This window comes from Pristiophorus japonicus, unplaced genomic scaffold (assembly GCF_044704955.1).
Source record: "Pristiophorus japonicus isolate sPriJap1 unplaced genomic scaffold, sPriJap1.hap1 HAP1_SCAFFOLD_82, whole genome shotgun sequence".
NCBI classification, from domain to species: Eukaryota; Metazoa; Chordata; class Chondrichthyes; family Pristiophoridae; genus Pristiophorus; species Pristiophorus japonicus.
The window spans coordinates 942,909-969,852 of NW_027254740.1; positions in this window are offsets into that span (position 1 = coordinate 942,909).

A 26,944-nucleotide genomic window follows, 5' to 3' on the forward strand; every position below is an offset into this window, starting at 1 on the left:
CTCCAGGTCAGTATTTATTGTGCTCTCCAAGTCAGTATTTATTGTACACTCCAGGTCAGTATTTATTGCTCTCTCCAGGTCAGCATTTATTTTACTCTCCAGGTCAGTGTTTATTGTGCTCGCCATATCAGTATTTATTGTACTCTCCAGGTCATTATTTAATGTACTCTCCTGGTCAGTATTTATTGTACTCTTCAGGTCAGTATTTATTGACCTCTCCAGGTCAGTATTTATTGTACTCTCCAGGTCAGTATTTATTGTACTCTCCATGTCAGTATTTATGATACACTCCAGCTCAGTGTTTATTGTACAGTCCAGGTCAGTATTTATTGTACTCTCCAGGTCAGTATTTTATTGTATTCTCCAGGTCAGTATTTATTGTAATCTCCAGGTCAGTATTTATTTTACTCTCCAGGTCAGTATTTTTGTACTCTCCAGGTCAGTGTTTATTGTACTCTCCAGGTCAGTATTTATTGTACTCTCCAGGTCAGTATTTATTGTATTTATTGTAATCTCCAGGTCAGTATTTATTGTACTCTCCAGGTCAGTATTTAATGTACTCTCCAGGTCAGTATTTATTGTACTTTCCAGGTCACTATTTATTGCCGTCTCCAGGTCAGTATTTATTTTACTCTCCAGGTCAGTATCTATTGTACTCCCTAGGTGTGTATTTAGTGTACACTCCAGGTCAGTATTTATTGTACTCTCCAGGTCAGTATTTATTGTACTCTGCAGGTCAGTATTTATTGTACACTCCAGGTCAGTATTTATTGTACTCTCCAGGTCAGAGTTTATTGTACATTCCAGGTCAGTATTTATTGTACTCTCCAGGTCAGTATTTAATGTACTCTCCTGGTCAGTATTTATTGTACTCTTCAGGTCAGTATTTTTTAACCTCTCCAGGTCAGTATTTATTGTACTCTCCAGGTCAGTATTTATTGTACTCTCCATGTCAGTATTTATGATACACTCCAGCTCAGTGTTTATTGTACAGTCCAGGTCAGTATTTATTGTACTCTCCAGGTCAGTATTTTATTGTATTCTCCAGGTCAGTATTTATTGTAATCTCCAGGTCAGTATTTATTTTACTCTCCAGGTCAGTATTTTTGTACTCTCCAGGTCAGTGTTTATTGTACTCTCCAGGTCAGTATTTATTGTACTCTCCAGGTCAGTATTTATTGTATTTATTGTAATCTCCAGGTCAGTATTTATTGTACTCTCCAGGTCAGTATTTAATGTACTCTCCAGGTCAGTATTTATTGTACTTTCCAGGTCACTATTTATTGCCGTCTCCAGGTCAGTATTTATTTTACTCTCCAGGTCAGTATCTATTGTACTCCCTAGGTGTGTATTTAGTGTACACTCCAGGTCAGTATTTATTGTACTCTCCAGGTCAGTATTTATTGTACTCTGCAGGTCAGTATTTATTGTACACTCCAGGTCAGTATTTATTGTACTCTCCAGGTCAGAGTTTATTGTACTTTCCAGGTCAGTATTTATTGTCCTCTCCAGTTACGTATTTATTACCCTCTCCAGGTCAATATTTATTGTTCTCTGCAGGTCAGTATTTATTACCTTCTCCAGGTCAGTATATAATGTACTCTCCAGGTCAGTATTTACTGAACTTTCCAGGTCACTATTTATTGCCGTTTCCAGGTCAGTATTTATTTTACTCTCCAGGTCAGTATCTATTGTACTCCCTAGGTGTGTATTTAGTGTACACTCCAGGTCAGTATTTATTGTACTCTCCAGATCAGTATTTATTGTACTCTGCAGGTCAGTATTTATTGTACACTCCACGTAAGTATGTATTGTACTCTCCAGGTCAGAGTTTATTGTACTTTCCAGGTCAGTATTTATTGTCCTCTCCAGTTAAGTATTTATTACCCTCTCCAGGTCAATATTTATTGTTCTCTGCAGGTCAGTATTTATTACCCTCTCCAGGTCAGTATTTATTACCCTCTCCAGGTCAGTATTTATTGTACTGTCCAGGTCAGTATTTATTTTACTCTTCAGGTCAGTATTTATTGTACTCTCCTGTCAGTATTTATTGTGCTCTCAAGGTCAGTATTTATTGCACTCTCCAGGTCAGTATTTATTGCACTTTCCAGGTCAGTATTTATTACCCTCTCCAGGTCAGTATTTATTGTACACTCCAGGGCAGTATTTATTGTACTCTCGAGGTCAGTGTTTATTGTACTGTCCAGGTCAGTATTTACTGTCCTCTCCAGGTCAGTATTTATCGTACACTCCAGGTCAGTATTTATTGTACTCTCCAGGTCAGTATTTATCGTACACTCCAGGTCAGTATTTAATGCTCTCTCCAGGAAAGTATTTATTGTACTCTCCAGGTCAGTATTTATTGCCCTCTCTCTGGCAGTATTTATTGCCCTCTCTAGGTCAGTATTTATTATACTCTCCAGGTCATTATTTATTGTACTCTCCATTTCAGTTTTTATTGTACTCTCCAGGTCAGTATTGATTACCCTCTTCAGGTCAGTATTTATTTTACTCTCCAGTTCAGTATTTTTGTACTCTCCAGGTCAGTGTTTATTGTATTCTCCAGGTCAGTATGTATTACCCTCTCCAGGTCATTTTTATGGTACTCTCCAGGTCAGTATTTATTGTACACTCCAGGTCAGTATTTATTGTACTCTCCTGGTCAGTATTCATTGTACTCTCCAGGTCTGTATTTATTGTAGACTCCGAGTCAGTATTTATTGCACTCTCCAGTTCAGTATTTATTGTAGACTCCGAGTCAGTATTTATTGCACTCTCCAGTTCAGTATTTATTGTACTCTACAGGTCAGTATTTAGAGTATACTCCAGGTCAGTATTTATTGTACTCTCCAGGTCAGTATTTATTGAACTCTCCAGGTCAGTATTTAGAGTATACTCCAGGTCAGTATTTATTGTACTCTCCAGGTCAGTATTTAAGAACTCTCCAGGTCAGTATTTATTGTACACTCCAGGTCAGTATTTATTGTACTCTCCTGGTCAGTATTTATTGTACTCTCCAGGTCTGTATTTATTGTAGACTCCGAGTCAGTATTTATTGCACTCTCCAGTTCAGTATTTATTGTACTCTACAGGTCAGTATTTATTATACTCTACAGATTCGTATTTATTGTGCTCTCCAGGTTATTACTTATTGTACACTCCAGGTCAGTATTTATTGTACTCTCCAGGTCAGTATTTATTTTACTCTCCAGGTCAGTATTTATTGTACTCCCCAGGACAGTATTTAGAGTATACTCCTGGTCAGTATTTATTGTACTCTCCAGGTCAGTATTTATTGAACTCTCCAGGTCAGTATTTATTGTACACTCCTGGTCAATATGTATTGTAGTCTCCCGGTCAATATTTATTGTACACTCCAGGTCAGTATATATTGTACTCTCCAGGTCAGTATTTATTGTACTCTCCAGGTCAGTATTTATTGTGCTCTCCAAGTCAGTATTTATTGTACACTCCAGGTCAGTATTTATTGCTCTCTCCAGGTCAGCATTTATTTTACTCTCCAGGTCAGTATTTATTGTGCTCGCCAGGTCAGTATTTATTGTACTCTCCAGGTCAGTATTTAATGTACTCTCCTGGTCAGTATTTATTGTACTCTTCAGGTCAGTATTTATTGACCTCTCCAGGTCAGTATTTATTGTACTCTACAGGTCAGTATTTATTGTACTCTACACATTAGTATTTATTGTACTCTCCAGGTCATTACTTATTGTACACTCCAGGTCAGTATTTATTGTACTCTCCAGGTCAGTATTGATTGTACTCTCCATGTCAGTATTTATGATACACTCCAGCTCAGTGTTTATTGTACAGTCCAGGTCAGTATTTATTGTACTCTCCAGGTCAGTATTTTATTGTATTCTCCAGGTCAGTATTTATTGTAATCTCCAGGTCAGTATTTATTTTACTCTCCAGGTCAGTATTTTTGTACTCTCCAGGTCAGTGTTTATTGTACTCTCCAGGTCAGTATTTATTGTACTCTCCAGGTCAGTATTTATTGTATTTATTGTAATCTCAAAGGTCAGTATTTATTGTACTCTCCAGGTCAGTATTTAATGTACTCTCCAGGTCAGTATTTATTGTACTTTCCAGGTCACTATTTATTGCCGTCTCCAGGTCAGTATTTATTTTACTCTCCAGGTCAGTATCTATTGTACTCCCTAGGTGTGTATTTAGTGTACACTCCAGGTCAGTATTTATTGTACTCTCCAGGTCAGTATTTATTGTACTCTGCAGTCAGTATTTATTGTACACTCCAGGTCAGTATTTATTGTACTCTCCAGGTCAGAGTTTATTGTACTTTCCAGGTCAGTATTTATTGTCCTCTCCAGTTAAGTATTTATTACCCTCTCCAGGTCAATATTTATTGTTCTCTGCAGGTCAGTATTTATTACCCTCTCCAGGTCAGTATTTAATGTACTCTCCAGGTCAGTATTTATTGTACTTTCCAGGTCAGTATTTATTATCCTCTCCAGTTAAGTATTTATTACCCTCTCCAGGTCAATATTTATTGTTCTCTGCAGGTCAGTATTTATTACCCTCTCCAGGTCAGTATTTATTACCCTCTCCAGGTCAGTATTTATTGTTCTGTCCAGGTCAGTATTTATTGTACTCTTCAGGTCAGTATTTATTGTACTCTCCTGTCAGTATTTATTGTGCTCTCAAGGTCAGTATTTATTGCACTCTCCAGGTCAGTATTTATTGCACTCTCCAGGTCAGTATTTATTACCCTCTCCAGGTCAGTATTTATTGTACACTCCAGGTCAGTATTTATTGTACTCTCGAGGTCAGTGTTTATTGTACTGTCCAGGTCAGTATTTACTGTCCTCTCCAGGTCAGTATTTATCGTACACTCCAGGTCAGTATTTATTGTACTCTCCAGGTCAGTATTTATCGTACACTCCAGGTCAGTATTTAATGCTCTCTCCAGGAAAGTATTTATTGTACTCTCCAGGTCAGTATTAATTGCCCTCTCTCTGGCAGTATTTATTGCCCTCTCTAGGTCAGTATTTATTATACTCTCCAGGTCATTATTTATTGTACTCTCCATTTCAGTTTTTATTGTACTCTCCAGGCCAGTATTGATTACCCTCTTCAGGTCAGTATTTATTTTACTCTCCAGGTCAGTATTTTTGTACTCTCCAGGTCAGTGTTTATTGTATTCTCCAGGTCAGTATGTATTACCCTCTCCAGGTCATTTTTATGGTACTCTCCAGGTCAGTATTTATTGTACACTCCAGGTCAGTATTTATTGTACTCTCCTGGTCAGTATTCATTGTACTCTCCAGGTCTGTATTTATTGTAGACTCCGAGTCAGTATTTATTGCACTCTCCAGTTCAGTATTTATTGTAGACTCCGAGTCAGTATTTATTGCACTCTCCAGTTTAGTATTTATTGTACTCTACAGGTCAGTATTTAGAGTATACTCCAGGTCAGTATTTATTGTACTCTCCAGGACAGTATTTATTGAACTCTCCAGGTCAGTATTTAGAGTATACTCCAGGTCAGTATTTATTGTACTCTCCAGGTCAGTATTTATTGAACTCTCCAGGTCAGTATTTATTGTACACTCCAGGTCAGTATTTATTGTACTCTCCTGGTCAGTATTTATTGTACTCTCCAGGTCTGTATTTATTGTAGACTCCGAGTCAGTATTTATTGCACTCTCCAGTTCAGTATATATTGTACTCTACAGGTCAGTATTTATTATACTCTACAGATTCGTATTTATTGTACTCTCCAGGTTATTACTTATTGTACACTCCAGGTCAGTATTTATTGTACTCTCCAGGTCAGTATTTATTTTACTCTCCAGGTCAGTATTTATTGTACTCCCCAGGACAGTATTTAGAGTATACTCCTGGTCAGTATTTATTGTACTCTCCAGGTCAGTATTTATTGAACTCTCCAGGTCAGTATTTATTGTACACTCCAGGTCAGTATTTATTGTACTCTCCTGGTCAGTATTTATTGCACTCTCCAGTTCAGTATTAATTGTACTCTACAGGTCAGTATTTATTATACTCTACAGATTCGTATTTATTGTACTCTCCAGGTTATTACTTATTGTACACTCCATGTCAGTATTTATTGTACTCTCCAGGTCAGTATTTATTGTACTCTCCAGGTCATTATTTATGATACTCTCCAGCTCAGTGTTTATTGTACAGTCCAGGTCAATATTTATTATCCTCACCATGTCAGTATTGATTGTACTCTCCAGGTCTGTATTTATTACCCTCTCCAGGTCAGTATTTATTACCCTCGCCAGGTCAGTATTTATTGTACTCTCCAGATCAGTATTTATTGTACTCTCCAGGTCAGTATTTATTGTATTCTCCAGGTTCGAATATATTGTAATCTCCAGGTCAGTATTTATTGTACTGTCCATGTCAGTATTTAATGTACTCTCCAGGTAAGTCTTTATTGCTCTCTCCAGGACAGTATTTATTGTCCTCTCCAGGTCAGTTTTTATTGTACTCTCCAGGTCAATATTTAATGTACTCTCCAGGTCAGTATTTATTGTACTCACCAGGTCTGTATTTATTGTACTCTCCAGGTGAGTATTTATTATACTCTCCAGGTCAGTATTTATTGCCCTCTCCAGGTCAGTATTTATTTTACTCTCCAGGTCAGTATTTATTGTACTCTCCAGGTCATTATTTAATGTACTATCCAGGTGAGTATTTATTGTACTCACCAGGTCTATATTTATTGTCCTCTCCAGGTCTGTATTTATTGTACTATCCAGGTCAGTATTTATTGCCCTCTCCAGCTCAATGTTTATTGTACTTTCCAGGTCAGAATTTATTGTCCTATCCAGGTCAGTATTTATTGTACTCTCCATGTCTCTATTTATTACCCTCTCCAGGTCAGTATTTATTGTTCTGTCAAGGTCAGTATTTATTACGTCTCCAGGTCAGTATTTATTTTACTCTCCAGGTCAGTATCTATTGTACTCCCTAGGTGTGTATTTAGTGTACACTCCAGGTCAGTATTTATTGTACTCTCCAGGTCAGTATTTATTGTACTCTGCAGGTCAGTATTTATTGTACACTCCAGGTCAGTATTTATTGTACTCTCCAGGTCAGAGTTTATTGTACATTCCAGGTCAGTATTTATTGTACTCTCCAGGTCAGTATTTAATGTACTCTCCTGGTCAGTATTTATTGTACTCTTCAGGTCAGTATTTTTTAACCTCTCCAGGTCAGTATTTATTGTACTCTCCAGGTCAGTATTTATTGTACTCTCCATGTCAGTATTTATGATACACTCCAGCTCAGTGTTTATTGTACAGTCCAGGTCAGTATTTATTGTACTCTCCAGGTCAGTATTTTATTGTATTCTCCAGGTCAGTATTTATTGTAATCTCCAGGTCAGTATTTATTTTACTCTCCAGGTCAGTATTTTTGTACTCTCCAGGTCAGTGTTTATTGTACTCTCCAGGTCAGTATTTATTGTACTCTCCAGGTCAGTATTTATTGTATTTATTGTAATCTCCAGGTCAGTATTTATTGTACTCTCCAGGTCAGTATTTAATGTACTCTCCAGGTCAGTATTTATTGTACTTTCCAGGTCACTATTTATTGCCGTCTCCAGGTCAGTATTTATTTTACTCTCCAGGTCAGTATCTATTGTACTCCCTAGGTGTGTATTTAGTGTACACTCCAGGTCAGTATTTATTGTACTCTCCAGGTCAGTATTTATTGTACTCTGCAGGTCAGTATTTATTGTACACTCCAGGTCAGTATTTATTGTACTCTCCAGGTCAGAGTTTATTGTACTTTCCAGGTCAGTATTTATTGTCCTCTCCAGTTACGTATTTATTACCCTCTCCAGGTCAATAATTATTGTTCTCTGCAGGTCAGTATTTATTACCCTCTCCAGGTCAGTATATAATGTACTCTCCAGGTCAGTATTTATTGAACTTTCCAGGTCACTATTTATTGCCGTTTCCAGGTCAGTATTTATTTTACTCTCCAGGTCAGTATCTATTGTACTCCCTAGGTGTGTATTTAGTGTACACTCCAGGTCAGTATTTATTGTACTCTCCAGATCAGTATTTATTGTACTCTGCAGGTCAGTATTTATTGTACACTCCACGTAAGTATGTATTGTACTCTCCAGGTCAGAGTTTATTGTACTTTCCAGGTCAGTATTTATTGTCCTCTCCAGTTAAGTATTTATTACCCTCTCCAGGTCAATATTTATTGTTCTCTGCAGGTCAGTATTTATTACCCTCTCCAGGTCAGTATTTATTACCCTCTCCAGGTCAGTATTTATTGTACTGTCCAGGTCAGTATTTATTTTACTCTTCAGGTCAGTATTTATTGTACTCTCCTGTCAGTATTTATTGTGCTCTCAAGGTCAGTATTTATTGCACTCTCCAGGTCAGTATTTATTGCACTTTCCAGGTCAGTATTTATTACCCTCTCCAGGTCAGTATTTATTGTACACTCCAGGGCAGTATTTATTGTACTCTCGAGGTCAGTGTTTATTGTACTGTCCAGGTCAGTATTTACTGTCCTCTCCAGGTCAGTATTTATCGTACACTCCAGGTCAGTATTTATTGTACTCTCCAGGTCAGTATTTATCGTACACTCCAGGTCAGTATTTAATGCTCTCTCCAGGAAAGTATTTATTGTACTCTCCAGGTCAGTATTTATTGCCCTCTCTCTGGCAGTATTTATTGCCCTCTCTAGGTCAGTATTTATTATACTCTCCAGGTCATTATTTATTGTACTCTCCATTTCAGTTTTTATTGTACTCTCCAGGTCAGTATTGATTACCCTCTTCAGGTCAGTATTTATTTTACTCTCCAGTTCAGTATTTTTGTACTCTCCAGGTCAGTGTTTATTGTATTCTCCAGGTCAGTATGTATTACCCTCTCCAGGTCATTTTTATGGTACTCTCCAGGTCAGTATTTATTGTACACTCCAGGTCAGTATTTATTGTACTCTCCTGGTCAGTATTCATTGTACTCTCCAGGTCTGTATTTATTGTAGACTCCGAGTCAGTATTTATTGCACTCTCCAGTTCAGTATTTATTGTAGACTCCGAGTCAGTATTTATTGCACTCTCCAGTTCAGTATTTATTGTACTCTACAGGTCAGTATTTAGAGTATACTCCAGGTCAGTATTTATTGTACTCTCCAGGTCAGTATTTATTGAACTCTCCAGGTCAGTATTTAGAGTATACTCCAGGTCAGTATTTATTGTACTCTCCAGGTCAGTATTTAAGAACTCTCCAGGTCAGTATTTATTGTACACTCCAGGTCAGTATTTATTGTACTCTCCTGGTCAGTATTTATTGTACTCTCCAGGTCTGTATTTATTGTAGACTCCGAGTCAGTATTTATTGCACTCTCCAGTTCAGTATTTATTGTACTCTACAGGTCAGTATTTATTATACTCTACAGATTCGTATTTATTGTGCTCTCCAGGTTATTACTTATTGTACACTCCAGGTCAGTATTTATTGTACTCTCCAGGTCAGTATTTATTTTACTCTCCAGGTCAGTATTTATTGTACTCCCCAGGACAGTATTTAGAGTATACTCCTGGTCAGTATTTATTGTACTCTCCAGGTCAGTATTTATTGAACTCTCCAGGTCAGTATTTATTGTACACTCCTGGTCAATATGTATTGTAGTCTCCCGGTCAATATTTATTGTACACTCCAGGTCAGTATATATTGTACTCTCCAGGTCAGTATTTATTGTACTCTCCAGGTCAGTATTTATTGTGCTCTCCAAGTCAGTATTTATTGTACACTCCAGGTCAGTATTTATTGCTCTCTCCAGGTCAGCATTTATTTTACTCTCCAGGTCAGTATTTATTGTGCTCGCCAGGTCAGTATTTATTGTACTCTCCAGGTCAGTATTTAATGTACTCTCCTGGTCAGTATTTATTGTACTCTTCAGGTCAGTATTTATTGACCTCTCCAGGTCAGTATTTATTGTACTCTACAGGTCAGTATTTATTGTACTCTACACATTAGTATTTATTGTACTCTCCAGGTCATTACTTATTGTACACTCCAGGTCAGTATTTATTGTACTCTCCAGGTCAGTATTGATTGTACTCTCCATGTCAGTATTTATGATACACTCCAGCTCAGTGTTTATTGTACAGTCCAGGTCAGTATTTATTGTACTCTCCAGGTCAGTATTTTATTGTATTCTCCAGGTCAGTATTTATTGTAATCTCCAGGTCAGTATTTATTTTACTCTCCAGGTCAGTATTTTTGTACTCTCCAGGTCAGTGTTTATTGTACTCTCCAGGTCAGTATTTATTGTACTCTCCAGGTCAGTATTTATTGTATTTATTGTAATCTCAAAGGTCAGTATTTATTGTACTCTCCAGGTCAGTATTTAATGTACTCTCCAGGTCAGTATTTATTGTACTTTCCAGGTCACTATTTATTGCCGTCTCCAGGTCAGTATTTATTTTACTCTCCAGGTCAGTATCTATTGTACTCCCTAGGTGTGTATTTAGTGTACACTCCAGGTCAGTATTTATTGTACTCTCCAGGTCAGTATTTATTGTACTCTGCAGTCAGTATTTATTGTACACTCCAGGTCAGTATTTATTGTACTCTCCAGGTCAGAGTTTATTGTACTTTCCAGGTCAGTATTTATTGTCCTCTCCAGTTAAGTATTTATTACCCTCTCCAGGTCAATATTTATTGTTCTCTGCAGGTCAGTATTTATTACCCTCTCCAGGTCAGTATTTAATGTACTCTCCAGGTCAGTATTTATTGTACTTTCCAGGTCAGTATTTATTATCCTCTCCAGTTAAGTATTTATTACCCTCTCCAGGTCAATATTTATTGTTCTCTGCAGGTCAGTATTTATTACCCTCTCCAGGTCAGTATTTATTACCCTCTCCAGGTCAGTATTTATTGTTCTGTCCAGGTCAGTATTTATTGTACTCTTCAGGTCAGTATTTATTGTACTCTCCTGTCAGTATTTATTGTGCTCTCAAGGTCAGTATTTATTGCACTCTCCAGGTCAGTATTTATTGCACTCTCCAGGTCAGTATTTATTACCCTCTCCAGGTCAGTATTTATTGTACACTCCAGGTCAGTATTTATTGTACTCTCGAGGTCAGTGTTTATTGTACTGTCCAGGTCAGTATTTACTGTCCTCTCCAGGTCAGTATTTATCGTACACTCCAGGTCAGTATTTATTGTACTCTCCAGGTCAGTATTTATCGTACACTCCAGGTCAGTATTTAATGCTCTCTCCAGGAAAGTATTTATTGTACTCTCCAGGTCAGTATTAATTGCCCTCTCTCTGGAAGTATTTATTGCCCTCTCTAGGTCAGTATTTATTATACTCTCCAGGTCATTATTTATTGTACTCTCCATTTCAGTTTTTATTGTACTCTCCAGGCCAGTATTGATTACCCTCTTCAGGTCAGTATTTATTTTACTCTCCAGGTCAGTATTTTTGTACTCTCCAGGTCAGTGTTTATTGTATTCTCCAGGTCAGTATGTATTACCCTCTCCAGGTCATTTTTATGGTACTCTCCAGGTCAGTATTTATTGTACACTCCAGGTCAGTATTTATTGTACTCTCCTGGTCAGTATTCATTGTACTCTCCAGGTCTGTATTTATTGTAGACTCCGAGTCAGTATTTATTGCACTCTCCAGTTCAGTATTTATTGTAGACTCCGAGTCAGTATTTATTGCACTCTCCAGTTTAGTATTTATTGTACTCTACAGGTCAGTATTTAGAGTATACTCCAGGTCAGTATTTATTGTACTCTCCAGGACAGTATTTATTGAACTCTCCAGGTCAGTATTTAGAGTATACTCCAGGTCAGTATTTATTGTACTCTCCAGGTCAGTATTTATTGTACACTCCAGGTCAGTATTTATTGTACTCTCCTGGTCAGTATTTATTGTACTCTCCAGGTCTGTATTTATTGTAGACTCCGAGTCAGTATTTATTGCACTCTCCAGTTCAGTATATATTGTACTCTACAGGTCAGTATTTATTATACTCTACAGATTCGTATTTATTGTACTCTCCAGGTTATTACTTATTGTACACTCCAGGTCAGTATTTATTGTACTCTCCAGGTCAGTATTTATTTTACTCTCCAGGTCAGTATTTATTGTACTCCCCAGGACAGTATTTAGAGTATACTCCTGGTCAGTATTTATTGTACTCTCCAGGTCAGTATTTATTGAACTCTCCAGGTCAGTATTTATTGTACACTCCAGGTCAGTATTTATTGTACTCTCCTGGTCAGTATTTATTGCACTCTCCAGTTCAGTATTAATTGTACTCTACAGGTCAGTATTTATTATACTCTACAGATTCGTATTTATTGTACTCTCCAGGTTATTACTTATTGTACACTCCATGTCAGTATTTATTGTACTCTCCAGGTCAGTATTTATTGTACTCTCCAGGTCATTATTTATGATACTCTCCAGCTCAGTGTTTATTGTACAGTCCAGGTCAATATTTATTGTACTCTCCAGGTCAGTATTTATTGTACTCTCCAGGTCAGTATTTATTGTGCTCTCTAGGTCAGTATTTATTGTACGCTCAAGATCATTGTTTATTGTACTCTCCTGGTCAGTATTTATTGCAATCTCCTGGTCAATATTAATTGCCCTCTCCAGGTCAGTATTTATGCCCTCTTGAGGTGAGTATTTATTGTACTCTCCATTTCAGTTTTTATTGTACTCTCCAGGTCAATATTTATTACCTTCTTCAGGTCAGTATTTATTTTACTCTCCAGGTCAGTATTTTTGTACTCTCCAGGTCAGTGTTTATTGTACTCTCCAGGTCAGTATTTATTGTACTCCCTAGGTCAGTATTTAGTGTACACTCCAGGTCAGTATTTATTGTACTCTCCAGGTCAGTATTTATTGTACTCTACATGTCAGTATTTATTGTACACTCCAGGTCAGTATTTATTGTATTCTCCAGGTTAGTATATATTGTACTCTCCAGGTCAGTATTTATTGTACTGTCCATGTCAGTATTTAATGTACTTCCAGGTCAGTCTTTATTGCTCTCTCCAGGACAGTATTTATTGTCCTCTCCAGGTCAGTTTTTATTGTACTCTCCAGGTCAATATTTAATGTACTCTCCAGGTCAGTATTTATTGTACTCACCAGGTCTATATTTCTTGTGCTCTCCAGGTCAGTATTTATTATACTCTCCAGGTCAGTATTTATTGCCCTCTCCAGGTCAGTATTTATTTTACTCTCCAGGTCAGTATTTATTGTACTCTCCAGGTCAGTATTTAATGTACTATCCAGGTGAGTATTTATTGTACTCACCAGGTCTATATTTATTGTCCTCTCCAGGTCAGTATTTATTGTACTATCCAGCTCAGTATTTATTGCCCTCTCCAGCTCAATGTTTATTGTACTTTCCAGGTCAGTATTTATTGTCCTATCCAGGTCAGTATTTATTGCACTCTCCATGTCTCTATTTATTACCCTCTCCAGGTCAGTATTTATTGTTCTGTCAAGGTCAGTATTTATTGTACTCTCCAGGTCAGATTTTGTTGTACTTTCCAGGTCAGTATTTATTGTACTCGTCAGGTCAGTATTTATTGCAGTCTCCAGGTCAGTATTTATTGTGCTCTCCAGATCAGTATTTATTGCACTCTCCAAGTCAGTATTTATTGCCCTCTCCAGGTCAGTATTTATTTTACTCTCCAAGTCAGTTTTTATTGTACTCCCCAGGTCAGTATTTAGTGTACACTCCAGGTCAGTATTTATTGTACCCTCCAGGTCAGTATTTATTAAACTCTCCAGGTCAGTATTTATTGTAATCTCGAGGTCACTATTTATTGTGCTCTTCAGGTCAGTATTTTTGTACTCTCCAGGGCAGTATTTATTGCACTCTGCAGGTCAGTATTTAATGTACTCTGCAGGTCAGTATTTATTACCCTCTACAGGTCAGTATTTATTGTACTCTCCAGGTCACTATTTATTGTACCCTCCAGGAGAGTATTTATTGTACTCTCCAGTTCAGTATTTATTGTGCTCTTCAGGTCAGTATTTATTGTACTCTCCAGTCCCGTATTGATTGTATTCTCCAGGTCAGTATTTCTTGCACTTTCCAGGTCAGTATTTATTACCCTCTCCAGGTCAGTATTTATTGTACTCTCCAGGTCAGTATTTATTGCGCTCTCCAGGTCAGTATTTATTGTACTCTCCAGGTCAGTATTTATTGTGCTCTCCAGGTCAGTATTTATTGTCCTCTCCAGATCAGTATTTATTGCAGTCTCCAGGTCAGTATTTATTACCCTCTCCAGGTCAGTATTTATTATACTCTCCAGGTCACTATTTATTGTACTCTCCAGGTCATTATTTATTGTACTCTCCATGTCAGTATTTATTGTACTCTCCAGGTCAGTATTTATTGTACTCTGCAGGTCAGTATTTATTGTACTCTCCAGGTCAGTATTTATTGTATTCATCCAGGTCAGTATTTATTGCACTCTCCAGGTCCGTATTTATTGCCCTCTCTCGGTCAGTATTTATTATACTCTCCAGGTCTTTATTTATTGAACTCTGCAGGTCAGTATTTATTGTACTCTCCAGGTCAGTATTGACTGTACTCTCCAGGTCAGTATTTATTGTACTCTCCAGATCAGTATTTAATGTACTCTCCAGGTCAATATTTATTGCAATCTACTGGTCAATATTTATTGCCAACTCCAGGTCAGTATTTATTGCCCTCTCCAGGTGTGTATTTATTGTACTCTCCATTTCAGTTTTTATTGTACTCTCCAGGTCAGTATTTATTACCCTCTTCAGGTCAGTATTTATTTAACTCTCCAGGTCAGTATTTTTGTACTCTCCAGGTCAGTGTTTATTGTATTCTCCAGGTCAGTATGTATTACCCTCTCCAGGTCATTTTTATGGTACTCTCCAGGTCAGTATTTATTGTACTCTCCAGGTCTATATTTATTGTATTTATTGTACCCTCCAGGTCAGTATTCATTGCACTCTCCAGGTCAGTATTTAATGTACTCTCCAGGTCAGTATTTATTGTACTTTCCAGGTCAGTATTTATTGCCCTCTCCAGGTCAGTATTTATTTTACTCTCCAAGTCAGTATTTACTGTACTCCCCAGGTCAGTATTTAGAGTACTCTCCAGGTCAGTATTTATTGTACTCTCCAGGTCAGTATTTATTGAACTCTCCAGGTCAGTATTTATTGTACACTCCAGGACAGTATTTATTGTACTCTCCAGGTCAGTATTTATTGTACTCTCCAGGTCAGCATTTATTATACTCTCCAGGTCAGTATTTATTGTAGTCTCCCGGTCAGTATTTATTGTACTCTACAGGTCAGTATTTATTGCCCTCTCCAGTTAAGTATTTATGACCCTCTCCAGGTCAATATATATTGTTCTCTCCAGGTCAGTATTTATTGTACTCTCGAGGTCAGTGTTTATTGTACTGTCCAGGTCAGTACTTACTGTCCTCTCCAGGTCAGTATTTATCGTACACTCAAGGTCAGTATTTATTGTACTCTCCAGGTCAGTATTTATTGTACTCTCCAGGTCATTATTTTTTGTAGTCCCGGTCAGTATTTATTGTACTCTCCAGGTCAGTATTTATTGCACTCTCCAGGTCTGTCTTTATTGTACTCTCCAGGTCAGCATTTATTGTACTCTCCAGGTCTGTATTTATTGTACTATCCTGGTCAGTATTTATTGCCCTCTCCAGGTCAGTATTTATTATACTCTCCAGGTCATTATTTATTGTACACTCCAGGTCAGTATTTATTGTACTTTCCAGGTCAGTATTTATTGTACTCTCCAGGTCAGCATTTATTATACTCTCCAGCTCAATGTTTATTGTACTTTCCAGGTCAGTATTTATTGTCCTCTCCAGGTCAGTATTTATTGTACTCTCCATGTCTGTATTTATTACCCTCTCCAGGTTAGTATTTATTGTACTGTCCAGGTCAATATTTAATGTACTCTCCAGGTCAGAGTTTGTTGTACTTTCCAGGTTAGTATTTATTGCACTCTCCAGGTAAGTATTTTTACCCTGTCCAGGTCACTTTTTATTGTTCCCTCCAGGTCAGTATTTATTGTACTCGTCAGGTCAGTATTTATTGCAGTCTCCAGGTCAGTATTTATTGTGCTCTCCAGATCAGTATGTATTGTACTCTCCAGGTCAGTATTTATTGCCCTCTCCAGGTCAGTATTTATTTTACTCTCCAGGTCAGTTTTTATTGTACTCTCCAGGTCAGTATCTATTAAACTCTCCAGGTCAGTATTTATTGTACTCTCGAGGTCACTATTTATTGTACTCTTCAGGTCAGTATTTTTTGTACTCTCCAGGTCAGTATTTATTACCCTCTCCAGATCAGTATTAATTGTAAACTCCAGTTCAGTATTTATTGTGCTCTCCAGGTCAGTATTTATTGTACTCACCAGGGAAGTATTTATTGCACTCTGCAGGTCAGTATTTAATGTACTCTGCAGGTCAGTATTTATTACCCTCTCCAGGTCAGTATTTATTGTACTCTCCAGGTCACTATTTATTGTACTCTCCAGGTCAGTATTTATTGTACTCTCCAGGTCAGTATTTATTACCCTCTCCAGGTCACTATTTATTGTACTCTCCAGGTCAGTATTTATTGTGCTCTTCAGGTCAGTATTTATTGTACTCTCCAGTTCCGTATTTATTGTATTCTCCAGGTCAGTATTTCTTGCACTCTCCAGGACAGTATTTATTACCCTCTCCAGGTCAGTATTTATTGTACTCTCCAGGACAGTATTTATTGCGCTCTCCAGGTCAGTATTTATTGTACTCAAAGGTCAGTATTTATTGTGCTCTCCAGGTCACTATTTATTGTCCTCTCCAGATCAGTATTTATTGCAGTCTCCAGGTCAGTATTTATTACCCTCTCCAGGTCAATATTTATTCTACTCTCCAGGTCACTATTTATTGTACTCTCCAGGTCACTATTTATTGTACTCTCCATGTCAGTATTTATTGTACTCTCCAGGTCAGTATTTATTGTACTCTGCAGGTCAGTATTTATTGTACTCTCCAGGTCAGTATTTATTGTACTCATCCAGGTCAGTATTTATTGCACTCTCCAGGTCCGTATTTATTGCCCTCTCTAGGTCAGTATTTATTATAATCTCCAGGTCTTTATTTATTGTACTCTGCAGGTCAGTATTTATTGTACTCTCCAGGTCAGTATTTACTGTACTCTCCAGGTCAGTATTTATTGTACTCTCCAGATCAGTATTTAATGTACTCTCCAGGTCAATATTTATTGCAATCTACTGGTCAATATTTATTGCCCTCTCCAGGTCAGTATTTATTGCCCTCTCCAGGTGTGTATTTATTGTACTCTCCATTTCAGTTTTTATTGTACTCTCCAGGTCAGTATTTATTACCCTCTTCAGGTCAGTATTTATTTTACTCTCCAGGTCAGTATTTTTGTACTCTCCAGGTCAGTATTTATTGTACTCTCCAGGTCTATATTTATTGTATTTATTGTACCCTCCAGGTCAGTATTCATTGCACTCTCCAGGTCAGTATTTAATGCTCTCTCCAGGTCAGTATTTATTGTACTTTCCAGGTCAGTATTTATTGCCCTCTCCAGGTCAGTATTTATTTTACTCTCCAGGTCAGTATTTATTGTACTCCCCAGGTCAGTATTTAGAGTACACTCCAGGTCAGTATTTATTGTACTCTCCAGCTCAGTATTTATTGAACTCTCCAGGTCAGTATTTATTGTACACTCCAGGACAGTATTTATTGTACTCTCCAGGTCAGTATTTATTGTACTCTCCAGGTCTGTATTTATTGTAGTCTCCGGGTCATTATTTATTGTACTCTCCAGGTCAGTATTTATTGTACACTCCAGGACAGTATTTATTGTGCTCTCGAGGTCAGAGTTTATTGAACTTTCCAGGTCAGTATTTATTACCCTCTCCAGTTATGTATTTATTACCCTCTCCAGGTCAATATTTATTGTTCTCCGCAGGTCAGCATTTATTACCCTCTCCAGGTCACGATTTATTGTACTCTTCAGTTCACTACTATTGTACTCTCCAGGTCAGTATTTAATATCCTCTCCAGGTCAGTATTAATTGTACTCTCGAGGTCACTATTTATTGTACTCTTCAGGTCAGTATTTATTGTACTCTCCAGGTCAGTATTTATTGCACTCTCCAGGTCAGTATTTATTACCCTCTCCAGGTCAGTATTTATTGTACTCTCCAGTTCAGTATTTATTGTACTCTTCAGGTCAGTGTTTATTGTACTGTCCAGGTCAGTATTTATTGCCCTCTCCATGTAAGTATTTATTAAACTCTCCAGGTCAGTATTTATTGCGCTCTCCAGGTCAGTATTTATTACCCTCTCCAGGTCAGTATTTATTGTGCTCTCCAGGTCAGTATTTATTGTACTCTCCAGGTCAGTATTTATTGCACTCTCCAGGTCAGTATTTATTACCCTCTCCAGGTCAGTATTTATCATACTCTCCGGGTCACTATTTATTGTACTCTCCAGGTGAGTATTTATTGTACTCTCCAGGTCAGTATTTATTGTACTCTCCAGGTCAGTATTCATTCCCCTCTACAGGTCAGTATTTATTGTACACTCCAGGTCAGTATTTATTGTGCTCTTCAGGTCAGTATTTATTGTACTCTCCAGGTGAGTATTTATTGTACTCTCCAGGTCAGTATTTATTGCACTCTCCAGGTAAGTATTTATTACCCTCTCCAATTCAGTATTTATTGTACTCTCCAAGTCAGTATTTAATGCGCTCTCCAGGTAAGTATTTATTGTACTCTCCACGTCAGTATTTATTGTACTCATCCTGGTCAGTATTTATTGCACTCTCCAGGTCCGTATTTATTGTACTCTCCTGGTCAGTATTTATTGTACTCTCCAGGTCAGTATTTATTGCCCTCTCCATGTCAGTATTTATTGTACTCTATAGATCAGTATTTATTGTACTCGCCAGGTCAGTTTTTATTGTACTCTCCAGGTCAGTATTTATTGTAGTCTCCCGGTCAGTATTTATTGTACTCTCCAGGTCAGTACTTATTGTACACTCCAGGACAGTATTTATTGTGCACTCCAGGTCAGTATTTATTTTACTTTCCAGGTCAGTATTTATTGCACTCTCCAGGTCAGTATTTATTGTACACTCCAGGTCAGTATTTATTGTACTCTCCAGGTCAGTATTTATTGTACTCTCCATGTCTGTATTTATTGTCGTCTCCAGGTCAGTATTTATTGTACACTCCAGGTCAGAGTTTATTTTACTTTCCAGGTCAGTATTTATTGCCCTCTCCAGTTAAGTATTTATTACCCTCTGCAGGTCAATATTTATTGTTCTCTGCAGGTCAGTATTTATTAACATCTCCAGGTCACTATTTATTGTACTCTTCTGTTCACTATTTATTGTACTCTCCAGATCAGTATTTATTTCCCTCCCCAGGTCATTTTTATGGTACTCTCCAGGTCAGTATTTATTGTACTCTCCAGGTCGGTATTTATTGTATTTATTGTGCTCTCCAGATCAGTATTTATTGCACTCTCCAGGTCAGTATTTAATGTACTCTCCAGGTCAGTATTTATTGTACTTTCCAGGTCAGTATTTATTGCCCTCTCCAGGTCCGTATTTATTTTACTCTACAGGTCAGTATTTATTGTACTCCCCAGTTCAGTATTTAGTGTACACTCCAGTTCAGTATTTATTGTACTCTCCAGGTCAGTATTTATTGAACTCTCCAGGTCAGTATTTATTGTACACTCCAGGTCAGTATTTATTGTACTCAACAGGTCAGTGTTTATTGTACTCTCCATGTCTGTATTTATTGTAGTCTCCGTATCAGTATTTATTGTACTGTCCAGATCAGTATTTATTGTACACTCCAGGTCAGTATTTATTGTACTCTCCAGGTCAGTATTTATTGTACTCTCCATGTCTGTATTTATTGTAGTCTCCAGGTCAGTATTTATTGTACACTCCAGGTCAGAGTTTATTTTACTTTCCAGGTCAGTATTTATTGCCCTCTCCAGTTAAGTATTTATTACCATCTGCAGGTCAATATTTATTGTTCTCTGCAGGTCAGTATTTATTAACATCTCCAGGTCACTATTTATTGTACTCTTCAGTTCACTATTTATTGTACTCTCCAGGTCAGTATTTATTGTACTCTCCAGGTAATTATTTATTGTGATCTCCAGGTCAGTATTTATTGTACACTCCAGGTCAGTATTTATTGCACACTCCAGGTCAGTATTTATTTCCCTCTCCAGGTCAGTATTTATTGTACTCTCTTGGTCACTATTTATTGTACTCTCCAGGTCACTATTTATTGTACTCTCCAGGTCAGTATTTATTATCCGCTCCAGGTCAGTATTTATTGTACTCTCCAGCTCAGTATTTATTGCGCACTTCAGGTCAGTATTTATTGTACTCTCCTGGTCAGTATTTATTGTACTCTCCAGGTCAGTATTTATTATCCTCGCCAGGTCAGTATTTATTGTACTCTCCAGGTCAGTATTTATTGCGCTCTCCAGGTCAGTATTTATTGTACTCTCCAGGTCAGTATTTATTGTACTCATTCAGGTCAGTATTTATTGCACTCTCCAGGTCCTTATTTATTGTACTCTGCAGGTCAGTATTTATTGTACTCTGCAGGTCAGTATTTATTGTACTCTCCAGGTCAGTATTTACTGTACTCTCCAGGTCAGTATTTATTGTACATTCCAGATCAGTATTTATTGTACTCTCCAGGTCAGTAATTATTGCAATCTCCTGGTCAATAATTATTGCCCTCTCCAGGTCAGTATTTATTGTCCTCTCCAGGTGAGTATTTATTGTACTCTCAATTTCACGTTTTTATTGGACTCTCCAGGTCAGTATTTATTACCCTCTTCAGGTCAGTATTTATTTTAGTCTCCAGGTCAGTATTTTTGTACTCTCCAGGTCAGTGTTTATTGTACTCTCCAGGTCAGTATTTATTACCCTCTCCAGTTCATTTGTATGGTACTCTCCAGGTCAGTATTTATTGTACTCTCCAGGTCTATATTTATTGTATTTATTGTACTCTCCAGATCAGTATTCATTGAATTCTCCAGGTCAGTATTTAATGTACTCTCCAGGTCAGTATTTATTGTACTTTCCAGGTCAGTATTTATTGCCCTCTCCAGGTCAGTATTTATTTTACTCTCCAGGTCAGTATTTATTGTACTCCCCAGGTCAGTATTTAGTGTACACTCCAGGTCAGTATTTATTGTACTCTCCAGGTCAGTATTTATTGTGCTCTTCAGGTCAGTATTTATTGTACTCTCCAGTTCCGTATTTATTGTACTCTCCAGGTCAGTATTTCTTGTACTCTCCAGGTCTGTATTTATTACCCTCTCCAGGTCAGTATTTATTGTACTCTCCAGGTCAGTATTTATTGCGCTCTCCAGGCCAGTATTTATTACCCTCTCCATGTCAGTATTTATTATACTCTCCAGGTCAGTATTTATTACCCTCTCCAGGTCAGAATTTATTGTACTCTCCAGGTCAGTATTTATTGTGCTCTTCAGGTCAGTGTTTATTTTACTCTGCATGTCAGTATTTATTGTACTCTCCAGGTCAGTATTTATTGTACTCTCCAGGTCAATATTAATTACCCTCTCCAGGTCAGTATTTAATGTACTCATCCAGGTCAGTATTTATTGCACTCTCCAGGTCCGTATTTATTGTACTCTATAGATCAGTATTTATTGTACTCTCCAGGTCAGTATTTATTGTACTCTCCAGGTCAGTATTTATTGTAGTCTCCCGGTCAGTATTTATTGTACTCTCCAGGTCAGTATTTATTTCCCTATCCGTGTCAGTATATATTGTACTCACCAGGTCAGTATTTATTGTACTCTCCAGGTCAGTAATTATTGTACTCTCCAGGTCAATATTTATTGCTCTCGCTAGGGCAGTATTTATTGCCCTCTCTCGGTCAGTATTTATTATACTCTCCAGGTCTTTATTTATTGTACTCTGTAGGTCAGTATTTATTGTACTCTCCAGGTCAGTATTTACTGTACTCTCCAGGTCAGTATTTATTGTACTCTCCAGATCAGTATTTATTGTACTCTCCAGGTCAGTATTTATTGCAAACTCCTGGTCAATATTTATTGCCCTCTCCAGGTCAGTATTTATTGTACTCTACAGGTCAGTATTTATTACCCTCTTCAGGTCAGTATTTATTTTACTCTCCAGGTCAGTATTTTTGTACTCTCCAGGTCAGTGTTTATTGTACTCTCCAGGTCAGTATTTATTACCCTCTCCAGATCATTTTTATGGTACTCTCCAGGTCAGTATTTATTACCCTCTCCAGGTCAATATTTATTGTTCTCTGCAGGTCAGTATTTATTAACCTCTCCAGGTCACTATTTATTGTACTCTTCAGTTCACTAATTATTGTACTCTCCAGGTCAGTATTTATTACCCTCTCCAGGTCAGTATTTATTGTACACTCGAGGTCACTATTTATTGTACTCTTCAGGTCAGTATTTTTTGTACTCTCCAGATCATTATTTATTACCCTCTCCAGGTCAGTATTTATTGTACTCTCCAGGTCAGTATTTATTTTGCTCTCCAGGCCAGTATTTATTGAACTCTCCAGGTCAGTATTTATTGCACTCTCCAGGTCAGTATTCATTACCCTCTCCAGGTCAGTATTTATTGTACTCTCCAGGTCAGTATTTATTGTACTCCCCAGGTCAGTGTTTATTGTACTGTCCAGGTCAGTATTTATTGCCCTCTCCAAGTAAGTATTTATTAAACTCTCCAGGTCATTATTTATTGCGCTCTCCAGGTCAGTATTTATTGTACTCTCCAGGTCAGTATTTATTGTGCTCTCCAGGTCAGTATTTATTGTAATCTCCAGGTCACTATTTATTGTACTCTCCAGGTCAGTATTCATTACCCTCTCCAGGTCAGTATTTATTGTACTCTCCAAGTCAGTATTTATTGCGCTCTCCAGGTCAGCATTTATTGCACTCTACAGGTCCGTATTTATTGTACTCTCCTGGTCAGTAGTTATTGTACTCTCCAGATCAGTATTTATTGCCCTCTCCAGGTCAGGATTTATTGTACTCTATAGATCAGTATTTATTGTACTCTCCAGGTCAGTATTTATTGTACTCTCCAGGTCAGTATTTATTGTAGTCTCCCGGTCAGTATTTATTGTACTATCCAGGTCTGTATTTATTGTACACTCCAGGACAGTATTTATTGTGCTCTTCAGAGCAGTATTTATTGTACTCTCCAGGTCAGTATTTATTGTACTCTCCAGGTCAGTATTTCTTGTACTCCACAGGTCAGTATTTATTACCCTCTCCAGGTCAGTATTTATTGTACTCTCCAGGTCAGTATTTATTGCGCTCTCCAGGTCAGTATTTATTGTACTCTCCAGGTCACTATTTATCGTACTCTCCAGGTCAGTATTTATTGTGCTCTTCAGGTGAGTATTTATTGTACTCTCCAGTTCCGTATTTATTGTACTCTCCAGGTCAGTGTTTCTTGTACTCTCCAGGTCAGTATTTATTATCCTCTCCAGGTCAGTATCTTTGTACTCCTCCAGGTCAATATTTATTGCGCTCTCCAGGTCAGTATTTATTGTACTCTCTTGGTCAGTATTTATTGTGCTCTCCAGGTCAGTATTCATTACCCTCTCCAGGTCAGTATTTATTGTACTCTCCAAGTCAGTATTTATTGCGCTCTCCAGGTCAGCATTTATTGCACTCTACAGGTCCGTATTTATTGTACTCTCCTGGTCAGTAGTTATTGTACTCTCCAGGTCAGTATTTATTGCCCTCTCCAGGTCAGGATTTATTGTACTCTATAGATCAGTATTTATTGTACTCTCCAGGTCAGTATTTATTATCCTCTCCAGGTCAGTATTTATTGTACTCTCCAGGTCAATATTTATTGCGCTCTCCAGGTCAGTATTTATTGTACTCTCTTGGTCAGTATTTATTGTACTCTCCAGGTTTGTATTTATTGTACTCTCCAGGTCAGTCTTTATTACCCTCTCCAGTTCAGTATTTATTGTACTCTCCAGGTCACTATTTATTGTACTCTCCAGGTCAATATTTATTGTACTCTCCAGGTCAATATTTATTGTACTATCCAGGTCAGTATTTATTACCCTCTCTTGGTCAGTATTTATTGTACTCTCCAGGTCAGTGTTTATTGTGCGCTTCAGGTCAGTATTTATTGTACTCTCCAGTTCCGTATTTATTGTACTCTCCAGGTCAGTATTTCTTGCACTCTCCAGGTCAGTATTTATTACCCTCTCCAGGTCAGTATTTGTTGTACTCTCCAGGTCAGTATATATTGCGCTCTCCAGGTCAGTATTTATTGTACTCTCCAGGTCAGTTTTATTGTCCTCTCCAGGTCAGTATTTATTGTACTCTCCAGGTCAGTATTTATTGTACTCTGCAGGTCAGTATTTATTGTACTTCCAGGTCAGTATTTATTGTACTCTCCAGGTCAATATTTATTACCCTCTCCAGGTCAGTATTTATTGTACTCTCCAGGTCAGTATTTATTGTCTCTCCTGGTCAGTATTTATTGTACTCTCCAGGTCAGTATTTATTGTACTCAGCCAGGTCAGTTTTTATTGCACTCTCCTGGTCCGTATTTATTGTAGTCTCCTGGTCAGTATTTATTGTACTCTCCAAGTCAGTATTTATTGCCCTCTCCAGGTCAGTATTTATTGTACTCTTTCGATCAGTATTTATTGTACTCTCCAGGTTTTTATTTATTGTACTGTGCAGGTCAGTATTTATTGTACTCTCCTGGTCAGTATTTACTGTACTCTCCAGGTCAGTATTTATTGTACTCTCCAGATCAGTATTTATTGTACTCTCCAGGTCAGTATTTATTGCAATCTCATGGTCAATACTTATTGCCCTCTCCAGGTCAGTATTTATTGCCCTCTCCAGGTGAGTGATTATTGTACTCTCCATTTCAGTTTTTATTGTACTCTCCAGGTCAGTATTTATTACACTCTTCAGGTCAGTATTTATTTTACTCTCCAGGTCAGTATTTTTGTACTCTCCAGGTCAGTTTTTATTGTACTCTCCAGTTCAGTATTTCTTACCCTCTCCAGGCCATTTTTATTGTACTCTCCAGGTCAGTATTTATTGTACTCTCCAGGTCGGTATTTATTGTACTTATTGTACTCTCCAGGTCAATATTTATTGCACTCTCCAGTTCAGTATTTAATGAACTCTCCAGGTCAGTATTTATTGTACTTTAAAGGTCAGTATTTATTGCCCAATCCAGGTCAGTATTTATTTTACTCACCAGGTCAGTATTTATTGTACTCCCCAGGTCAGTATTTAGAGTACACTCCAGGTCAGTATTTATTGTACTCTCCAGGTCAGTATTTATTGAACTCTCCAGGTCAGTATTTATTGTACTCTCCAGGTCAGTATTTATTGTGCTCTTCAGGTCAGTATTTATTGTACTCTCCAGTTCCGTATTTATTGTACTCTCCAGGTCAGTATTTCTTGTACTCTCCAGGTCAGTATTTATTATCCTCTCCAGGTCAGTATTTATTGTACTCTCCAGGTCAATATTTATTGCGCTCTCCAGGTCAGTATTTATTGTACTCTCTTGGTCAGTTTTTATTGTGCTCTCCAAGTTTGTATTTATTGTACTCTCCAGGTCAGTATTTATTACCCTCTCCAGTTCAGTATTTATTGTACTCTCCAGGTCACTATTTATTGTAATCTCCAGGTCAATATTTATTGTACTATTCAGGTCAGTATTTATTACCCTCTCCAGGTCAGTATTTATTGTACTCTCCAGGTCAGTATTTATTGTGATCTTCAGGTCAGTATTTATTGTACTCTCCAGTTCCGTATTTATTGTACTCTCCAGGTCAGTATTTCTTGCACTCTCCAGGTCAGTATTTATTATCCTCTCCAGGTCAGTATTTATTGTACTCTCCAGGTCAGTATATATTGCGCTCTCCAGGTCAGTATTTATTTTACTCTCCAGGTCAGTATTTATTGTTTTCCAGGTCAGTATTTATTGTACTCTCCAGGTCAATATTTATTGTCTCTCCTGGTCAGTATTTATTGTACTCTCCAGGTCAGTATTTATTGTACTCAGCCAGGTCAGTATTTATTGCACTCTCCTGGTCCGTATTTATTGTAATCTCCTGGTCAGTATTTATTGTATTCTCCAGGTCAGTATTTATTGCCCTCTCCAGGTCAGTATTTATTGTACTCTTTCGATCAGTATTTATTGTACTCTCCAGGTTTTTATTTATTGTACTGTGCAGGTCAGTATTTATTGTACTCTCCTGGTCAGTATTTACTGTACTCTCCAGGTCAGTATTTATTGTACTCTCCAGATCAGTATTCATTGTACTTTAAAGGTCAGTATTTATTGCCCAATCCAGGTCAGTATTTATTTTACTCTCCAGGTCAGTATTTATTGTACTCCCCAGGTCAGTATTTAGAGTACACTCCAGGTCAGTATTTATTGTACTCTCCAGGTCAGTATTTATTGAACTCTCCAGGTCAGTATTTATTGTACACTCCAGGTCAGTATTTATTGTACTCTCCAGTTCAGTATTTATTGTACTCTCCAGATCTGTATTTATTGTAGTCTCCGGGTAAGTATTTATTGTACTCTCCAGGTCAGTATTTATTGTACACACCAGGACAGTATTTATTGTGCTCTCCAGGTCAGTATTTATTGTACTCTCCAGGTCAGTATTTATCGTACTCTCCAGGTCAGAGTTTATTGTACTTTCCAGTTCAGAATTTATTGTCCTCTCCAGTTAAGTATTTATTACCCTCTCCAGGTCAATATTTGTTGTTCTCTGCAGGTCAGTATTTATTACCCTCTCCAGGTCATTATTTATTGTACTCTCCTG